Source organism: Tupaia chinensis, unplaced genomic scaffold (assembly GCF_000334495.1).
Source record: "Tupaia chinensis unplaced genomic scaffold, TupChi_1.0 Scaffold144276_1, whole genome shotgun sequence".
In the NCBI taxonomy this organism is placed as follows: Eukaryota; Metazoa; Chordata; class Mammalia; order Scandentia; family Tupaiidae; genus Tupaia; species Tupaia belangeri.
In genome coordinates, this window is record NW_006204133.1 from 2905017 (window position 1) to 2914811 (window position 9795).

Sequence of the window (9795 nt, forward strand, 5' to 3'; positions counted from 1 at the left end):
GACTGAGGCAACCAGAGCAGGATATGAGTGCACCGCCCTCCCCCAATCCCATGGAAAGGTTTCCTGGACTGGCACCTGCTCATCAGCCTGTACACAGTTCCAAGACCAGACTCTTAGTCCTGTTGCTTCCTTGTTTTTTTCTCAAGTACTAAATTTGTAACTTTTTGAAACAAAAACAATGTGTAGTTTTTTTTATTTGAGGGCGGACTCTCTTTTTGTGAGAGTTATTAAATTTCAGTTGCAAATTAAAAAACCAAACCAAGAGGTGATTTCTCAATTGTTATAAGGGAGCCTCAAAACACTAACAGCTTATTTTTCATCAGAAATAATAGAGAACAGAATAATTACATGGTCTGAATACTGCAAAGAAAATCTTGTCAATTAAGAGTTCCATATCCAGCAAAACTATCTCTCAAAAAAGAAAGAGAAATGAAGTAATTCAAGTTATCCAAAACTGGGAAGAATTTGTTAGTGGCAAACCAACTTTATAAGAGCTAACAGAGGAAGTTCTTTAAGCTGAAAGGAAGTGACATCGGGCAGTAAATGAAATTCACATGCAAAACTGAAGTATTTCATTAAAAGTAATTATGAAAGTAATTATAAAAGACAGTATAATTGCCTAGTTCTTTCCCTTTCTTCTCCTAAAATATCAGAAAATATAAACATTATAACCAAAAATGCTACTAGAGGTAAAGAGAGGTTTTATAATTATGAATGGGTAAACATATCACAAAGACATACAATTATAAACATGTATGTACCTAACAATGGAGCCCTAAAACAGAGGAAGCAAAACGGACAGATTTGAAGAATAGATACATTCAACAATAATAATTGGTGACTTAAATATTTTCCTTTTAATAATGAATAGAACAATTGGCATAGCCTTCCCCCATGGGATGGTTCTCTCTCTCTCTCTCTCTCTCTCTTTCCAGTGAGTATATGTGCCCTATGGCAAACTAAAACATTTTGACATGATTTTAGCTAGACTTACGGGGTGGGAAGAGAAAGTAGGAGAACCCAAATTTCTAAAATCAGGAATACAGGAGGCAGAATCACTATCAATATTACCTCCCCCCACAACCCCCCCCAAAAAAAAGGATTTTAGGAGAATAATATGAGCAACCACATGTCAACAAATTAGATAATTTTAGTTAAGATGGAAAAATTCCCGGACACAAATTCCCAAAACTGACTAAAGGAAAAAACAGAAAATCTCAAATAGATTTAAGAAATCTATTGAGAAATAGAAATTACAAACAAACTCAAGAAGAAATCAAAATATAACATAATAATTTCAAAACTCTTTACAAAAAAAATACAGTCTCATTAATAGAGCAATAGGAATAATCAGTTGGTAATTAAAATTTACAGGAAGAAATAAATTCTACCAAACATTTAAAGAATTAACACCAATCTTCCACAAATTCATCCAGAAAATAAAGGGGAAAGAAATAATTTCCAACTCTTTTATGAAGTTGGTATTACTCTGATACCCAAAACAAAGAAATCACAATTAAAGAGAATTACTACCTTTCATGAAGATAAATGCAAAAATCTTAAAAGAACCTTTAGCAAACCAAATCTAACAATATGTAAAAAAGATTATTAAAGAGATTATACACTTCGACCAAGTGGATGTGCATTATTCCCAGAAATGAAAGGTTGTTTTTACACCCAAAAATTAATGAATATACCACATCAATAAGATAAAGACGATATGATCATTTCAATGGATGTATAAAAACTCATTTGACAAAATCCAACAGCCTCTTCAAGATAAAAACACTCAGCAAAATAGGAATAAGGAGAACTTCTCAATCTGATAAAGGATATTCAGGACAAACTCACAGCTAATCTCATACTTAATAGTGAAGGAATAGATATTTTTCCCTTAGATATTTTTCCCTTAGAGTAAGACAGGATATCTGCTCTCACAATTTCTATTTAATAAGGTCATAGAGATTATAGCTGGAGCAATAAGCAGTGAAAAGAAATAAAAGACATCCAGCTTTTAAAGGAAGAAGTAAAACAATTCCTACTTAGAGATGACATGATACTGTATCTATAATCTCTTCAGGAAATTGCTAACAAACTATTAGGACAAAATTTACAAGGTTGTAGGATTTACAATCAATAGAAAAAGAATAATTTTATTTCTACATAACAGCAAAGGATAATCTGAAAATTAATTATAACAATATATAGAATAGCATTTAAAAGAATAAGATACTTTGGAATAAATTTCTTAAAAGAGGAAATGGAAAACTATAAAACATTGTCAAAAAACAAAAACAAAGATGCCTAAGTAAATGTAGAGGTATCCCATATGTATAAGTAGACTTAATATTATTAAGAAGACAACATCTCCAGATTGACCTACGAATTCAATGCATTTCCTACCCAAACCAGCTGCCTTTTTTTATAAACTGGGCCTAAAATTCATATGGAAATACAATAGACCCAGAGTAAACAAAATAAAAGAAGGATAAAGAGGGAGGACTTGTACTTTCTGGTTTCAAAAATGACTACACAGCTATAGTAATCAAGATAGGATGTTGCTGACATAGAGACTGGTATATACCACTGCACCAGCCATTGTGGTATAGTAGTTAATGCAAGTGTCCTGCAAGGCTTGAAGCCCTGCAGTCAACCCTGGGTTTGGATCCTGGGCTCGTTCTGAAAACTCTTTGAATGTACACATGGACACCCAGTAGCCCAAGGAGCTAAGGAGCTGGAGGGCAGGGGAAGGGAATTGCAGCATGGACGCAATCCCGTTGAGGAGGGTGTCTCTCTCTCTCTCTCTCTCTCTCTCTCTCTCTCTCTCTCTCGTGTGTGCACATGCAGACCCCTATATGTGCTCACTCCTAAAAAAGAGAGAGAGAGAGACAAACAGAACTCTCAGTGGAACAGAACTGATAGTTCACAAATCAACCCTTACAATTATGGTAAATTTATTTTCAATAAAGTTACCAAGGCAATTCAATGGAAGAAAGAATGGTCTTTACCAAAAATGGTGCTCAGACGATGAATATCCATCCACCTACAAAAGAATAAGTTGGATCCCTCCCTCACACTATAAAAATTAACTCAAACTGAATCACAGACCTAAAGCTATAAAACTCTTTGAAAGAAAACATAGGAATCAGTCTTCATGATCTGTGATTAGCTCCAACACTAAAAACACAAGTGATGAAAGAAACATAAATCTGGACTTTACTAAAATTTAAGTAATGTACTATTAAAAAAGTGAAAATACAATCCATAAAATAAGAGAAAAATTTTCAAACATGTATCTGATAAGGGATTTGTATCCAAAATATATGAAAAATACTTATAATAATAAAAAGATAACTCAATTAATAAATAGGCAGTGGATCTATGTAAATATTTCTCCAAAGGAAATATACGAATGGAAGAAATGGAAAGATCCAAAGATAAAATGGTAGGGAGGACAAGTGCAGATACCAGAGACTGTGTGTGAGAGGGGTGGATAGCGTACGGTCGAGGAAGGGGCTTAGGGAAGAAATACTTAACAGGCATAAAAAGATAGGGTGCTCCATTGGGAATGATATATATGGTAATACCCCTGATTTGACTGTCACACTGCATGCATACTCTGGAAAACCATATTGTGTGCTATAGTGATGTACAACAATTAAATGTGAATAAGAAATCAGGAACAGAAGTTTTTTTTTAAAGAAAATATATGAATGGCAAGTAAACATGAAAATAGGATGAATACCAACAGCAATTAGGGAAATCTGAATCAAAACCATACTACTTCACACCAACTAGGATAGCTACAGTCAAAAAGACAGTTCAGAACAGATAGATCAACTGTTCACATCCTTGGTACCAGAGTCAGGATGCCAGAGAATGCCACAGACAAACTGATGTATATGGATAACGGGGGAGAACAGTTATTAACTAAATTAAGATAATTAGAGTGCTGCAATGGTATGAAAGGTATAAGTGCGTTTCACTTTATTACTCTAGCTCATTAGAACAATGGAGGATGTTCTGGAAAATTAGCTTTGGCACACAGAATTGGTTATCTTGTTCAAAATTAAGAGCTCTACAATGTACCTGCCAATCATCCATTTGTTAAGCACCTACCTATACTTTCAGCATGGTGAGAGATGGAAAATCTTAAGAACCCAGTGCTTGTCTTATACATGATTAAATAAACCAAAAGCATGTAAACTTTCTTTTATACATATTTAATATATTTTAAGACATTTTAAAGCACAATTTTGAGCAGGAGAGGGGTGGGAATAAAGATTAAAATGGGTGAAATTATGTTCCCTTCTCTCAAAATGCTCAAAATGTATTAGAAAATTCAAACATGTGCCACCCAAAAAAGGAGTAAAATAAGATATGTAATAAATGCCTATAAAGGTAAACTAAATTTAATGGGAAGGTCAGAGAAGGATAACACAATTTAGGACTTGGGGAATTCAGAGAAACTTCAAAGCCATCTGGCTATTGATCTGTTTCTCACCTTAACTCGTAAAACAAAAGCTTAGTATTTATGCATTTTAATTTTTACCAAAGGTACGAAAGATTTAAATAGGCTAAAAAATAAAACACAGTCCTCAGCCTGCCTCATTCCCACCGCTACATTTTCCCCTCTTAGACGCAACCATTTTGATGTCTTTTAGTTCATTGTTTTCATATTCTACATAATATAGTTATATCTACATAATACAGTTCCATCACTATTTCTTGATTTTCCAGTTTTAGGCATTGTCTATTGACTTTCTCCTACAAAAGACAATTTTGCCTCTTTCCTCCCCAAACCTTTATCAGGTAGCATAGGTTCCCTTCCTGCTCCTTCTTCCTCTCATTAATTAAACTATAACTGTGCTTACACTCGTATTTGGTCACTTAACTGAGTTCTGATCCAATGACTAGGTAGTTAAGTAAGCCGGTCAATAAATGAGGAACTTAAAGGCAGATGTCTTATGGTGTGTCCTGCCGTCACAGGGTATGCATTTTTCAATAGGTATCGTGCCACGCCACAATAGGGTAATATAATTCCATCCATACAAAAAGCATATGTAAGTGCCATAAAAAGACAAGACACACCACAATAATATAAATTCACTGTAATCATTTTTATTTTTTCTGAATACTACTATGGGCACACAAAGTACAAATTTATAAACAAAATAGTCTTGTGTGATTATGAATGCTCTGTATAGTGAATACTGACTGCAGAAATGAGATAAAAACTGAGAAAGAGAATTCCCGACTCACACAGACTGATAAAGGGGGTTCCCTGTGCTGGAGAACTAGTCTTAAGCAGATGGGGGTTAAGTGAGGAGTGACTGTATTGTAATGACTGTGAAGTACTATTTACAGTTGAACCATGTAGTAAGCCATATGAATATTCCTTTCTTGAACTACTTTTTGGTTTCCCTATCTTATTCTTTATTTGGTTGATCTTCCATTTTAATGCATGCTGAGGTCAACCAAATCTTATTCACTAGTACAATTTCCTCTCCTGAGTCTCAAACACATGAATTTCAGCAATATTTTGTAGTAGGAAGTGACATTCAGGCCGACCGAATGTGGGGGCTGAGAAGGCAAGAGAGGGATCCGGGATGACAGCTCAGCTCAAAATGCAGGATATGACATGGTGGCTGCTAATACAACGGCGGAGGATACAGGAAGGAGACGTACTGACGTATTGACACTGAGCGCCTATGAATATCCACTCAAAGACTTCATAGGCACTCAGTGTCGGGCAGAGGATACAGGAAGGAGACATACTGACACATCAACACCGAGCACCTATGAATATCCACTCAAAGACTTCATAGGCACTCAGTGTCGGGCAGAGGATACAGGAAGGAGACATACTGACACATCAACACCGAGCGCCTATGAATATCCACTCAAAGACTTCATAGGCACTCAGTGTCGAGACGTCTCTGATTCTCAAGAGGAATATCTGGGCGAGAGACATAAATTAGGAAGTCACCAGTATGTAGATAATAACCAAGGGACAGGCTGAGATCTCAGGAGTGATTTATAGAGAAAATGGTCCAGAATAGAGCTTCGGGAAAGAACCATTTAAAGCAGAGGAAGTCTGTCAGAGAGACTGAGTTGATACTGGTGAGCAGAAGGAAAAACAGGAGCATGTGACACTAGCCACATGACAGACCACACTGGATTTCCCTTGAGGACCTAAACAGCAGTGTGAATTCATCTTCTCTACTTCATCTTCTGTTCTCTATTTCAGCAAACAGAGCTCTTGCAATTGCTTACTCCAGAAAGAAATCCAAAAGTTCTTGGGACCAGCAGTTAGCGTAATGACTATGCTGCTGGACTCCCATGTTGTCGACCTCGGTTTGCGCCCCAGACCAGGTGGTTTAAAACTCATGCCAGGCGCGTGTGCGTGCGTGCCCAAGATCCCAAGAGGAGGATGGAGGAGAAGGGATTGCGGCGTGGCCATCCCCCCTGGGGGACGATTTCTCGCTTTCTGTCTCTCTGAGTGTCTGGCGAGCACACACGCCCTATAGCAAAAACCTCTCAAATAAAAAAAAAGAAAAGAAAAAAAGAAAAGAAAAGAATCCAAAAGTTCTCTTCATTGCCTTCATCCAATTGCTTACTAAGTCATTCCCCTAATTAAACTTCTTCCATGGTGCCTTGGAAAGTATTCTGTGGCTTTCTAGATAAAGTTGAAAACCTTTGGCAAGGCACATAAAGTCTTCTTAACCTAGCCCTTTCCTAACTTTCTATCACCTAGCACCGACTCACTCCATATTCTACCTTTACTAAATTATTTGTATTTTTCAGACCATGACCAACTCCTTCAGACTTTGACAACTTCCCTTTCCATAAACTTGTCTGTCCTCCTGGGACATATTTCTTCTCCTTCACCATTCATAATGGCTCGTAGGCTTCTCTCACTCTCCTTAATCTGAGAAGTCTTTTCTTTGCTTGTACTTCCATAGCAACCCATGTATGCTTTGTCATGGTATTTGCCAAACTGTGTTTTCTCCTTGCTTTTCTGTCTACTGAACTTGTCTGTGAACTCTGAGAGCAAACAGTGTGTCTTTTATCTATGTAGCCCTAATGCCTACTACCAGTAAGTATTCAGTGAAGGTTAAGTTATAGAGGAGATTTTATAAAAAGTGAAGAGGATATTGTAGGACAAGAGAAGTGATCAGAAGTACATTCCAGAAATCATGATTAGCATGACATCAGCAAGTTATATAAATATCAGGGTTATTTTTGATTACAAGTATGCAGTTTGGCGGAGGTATAAGATTTGTACAGTCATGTCATATAAAGCCTTACATTTTAGACTGCCATGGATATTCATGCTGTCAAATAATATGGATAAAGGTCTGTGATGACCTAGGTATGGAGAACAGAGCAGTGAACAAGACAAGTGAATCTTATAATCTAATAGCTGAAGAGTCGAGACTTTTTGGAAGTCATTGAGGACTGATAGTCTGTGGATTACTTTCCTGTGGATTTTATACTCAGAAATTTCCATAAGACAGTCTTTATCACGTGCATTCCTCGTTCCCTGCTTATCTCCACCCCCTCACCCCTGCCCTGGCTTCACAGAATGTAACTGATCATAGCAGAAGCATCACCATTCTTCTTTCCCTCCTAGGTTTTTATCATAGAGCATGGAGAGGAGAGAAACTGAGAAGGAAAGTGAGAAGTCACCCCCCATGGCCACACTACAATCTCTTCTTCTCCTGGGATTTTGAGCATGCTTGCACACATGCCCAGTTTGATTTTCAAGCTGCCAAGTCCAGGACTGAAACTGTGATGGCCATGCGGGAATCCAGTGCCTTAACCACCATACCACCTGCTGGACCCATTATCTCCATTCTTAAACTCAGCATTGTACTTCCCCTTTAATAAGGCATACCATTAGTATCAATTTATTTTTGGCAGGTTTTTTTTTTTTTTGAGATTTTTTGCTATACGGCCCGTGTACTTGCCTTTAACCACCACGCCACCAGCTGCCCCCCCCTTCCATGGATTTTTTGAAGGTCCCTTGTATATGAGTATTTCTGTTGTTGGCTATCATTTTTAATCAACTTAGGTGGTGTAATCCAAAGATGGGATTCTCAAATAATTGTTAATGTCATATTCACGGAGAATCTATCTTCACAGTTTCCCTTATCCAGCCTCCTACTCTACCTTTTTTTTTTTTTTTTTTTTTTGGGGGTTTTTGGCATTGGGGATGCTAGCCAGAAAGACAGAGAGACAGAGAGACAGAAAGCAAGAAATCATCCCCCAGTGGGGATGGCCACGCTACAATCCCTTCTCCTTCACTCTCCTCTCGGGATCTTGGGCACGCACACACACGCACCTAGAGTGAGTTTAAGCCACCGGGTCCAGGAATCAACCTGCGGTCGACTACATGGCAGTCCAGTGACATAGCCATTATGCCAACTGCTGGTCCCAGAACAAATCATTTTATCCTAAGAAAATGCTCTGAAGAAAATAATGAGCAGACTGCTGGAGAAGTGGGGCTATGCAGTTGTCAATCCACATTACAACAGCGCTGCCAGAGCTGGCTTTCCTCTCAGCAGTCTGGGGTTCAGCGCTATGTCATTTAATGATGATGTTATGTCCCCTCAGGAAATAATATTTCACAGGCTGTGCTTACAAGCATCAGTCTGGCTAGACCTCACTTAAGAAATGCCCTGGTAATGAGCCAAGAAATCTGGGTAGGCATGGGAAAGAGGTGATACTAAGATTTTACTCGAAATCACTGGCTTTCCTACTGTGGGAGATGTAAGGTGGTTTTTGACCTGGTGTTCAGAAAAGAAGGCAGTTATCGCATTTTAGCACACATAAAGACTTCAATCTGGTGACCAGTAGATGCTGGAATCCCACATGGCAAACTATGATTTGAGTCCTACACCTGGTGGCTTCAAAATCATGCTTGGCGTGTGTATACGTGTGTGTGCTCACATGTGTGTGTGCGTGCCCAAGATCCCAGGAGGAGAATGGAGGAGAAGGAACTGCGGCATGGCCATCCCCTTAGAGGGCAATTTCTCACTTTCTCTCTCACTGTCTCTGTTTTTCTATCTCTCTCCATCAAGTGAAAATGCCCTACAGCAAAAACCTCTTAAAAAATACTTAAATCTGTATAAAATATACTATGTAAGATATAATAGAATTTTTAGCAGTAGCAGATTCACAGTCCTGCCATGCTTGGTAATTTGAGTAAATTCATTCTTTTAATATTCATTTTAATTTGACCAGAGAGGGAGAGGGAGAGAGAGAGAAAGTATTCTTTTAAGTATTTTAAATGTTCTTAACATCAGAAAATACTAATGACAAGGAGCATCGGTACTCTCTGTGTCCTTCCCACTTCCTCTGTGAGGTAAGTAAGGGACGAACCATAACAATGTTCAAATATATTGAAAACTTACCAGATGCTTGGCATTATTCTAATCATTTTGATTTAGAAGCTGCAAATTTATTTCAAAAAACTTAAAACATTATTAATTTAAATATTCGATATTAAAGACAAAAATTAAAAGCAGTAATAGGCTGATACATCAATTATGCAAATTAGGCAAAGATATTTCATATTGACTTGAGTGCATATAAGAATTTATAAATTAATAATTACATCTCTAACCTATGATCCTTGCTGGAAAAAAACATATCCCAAAGACCTGGTCTCTGTTCTCAAACGCAAGATATCCTTGATGAATAACAGTCACTTAAAGGTCTGTCTTGCCATTTAGGATTCTGAGCTCTCTGATATGTTACTTTAGAGGAGTCTCAGCAAGGATCATAGGT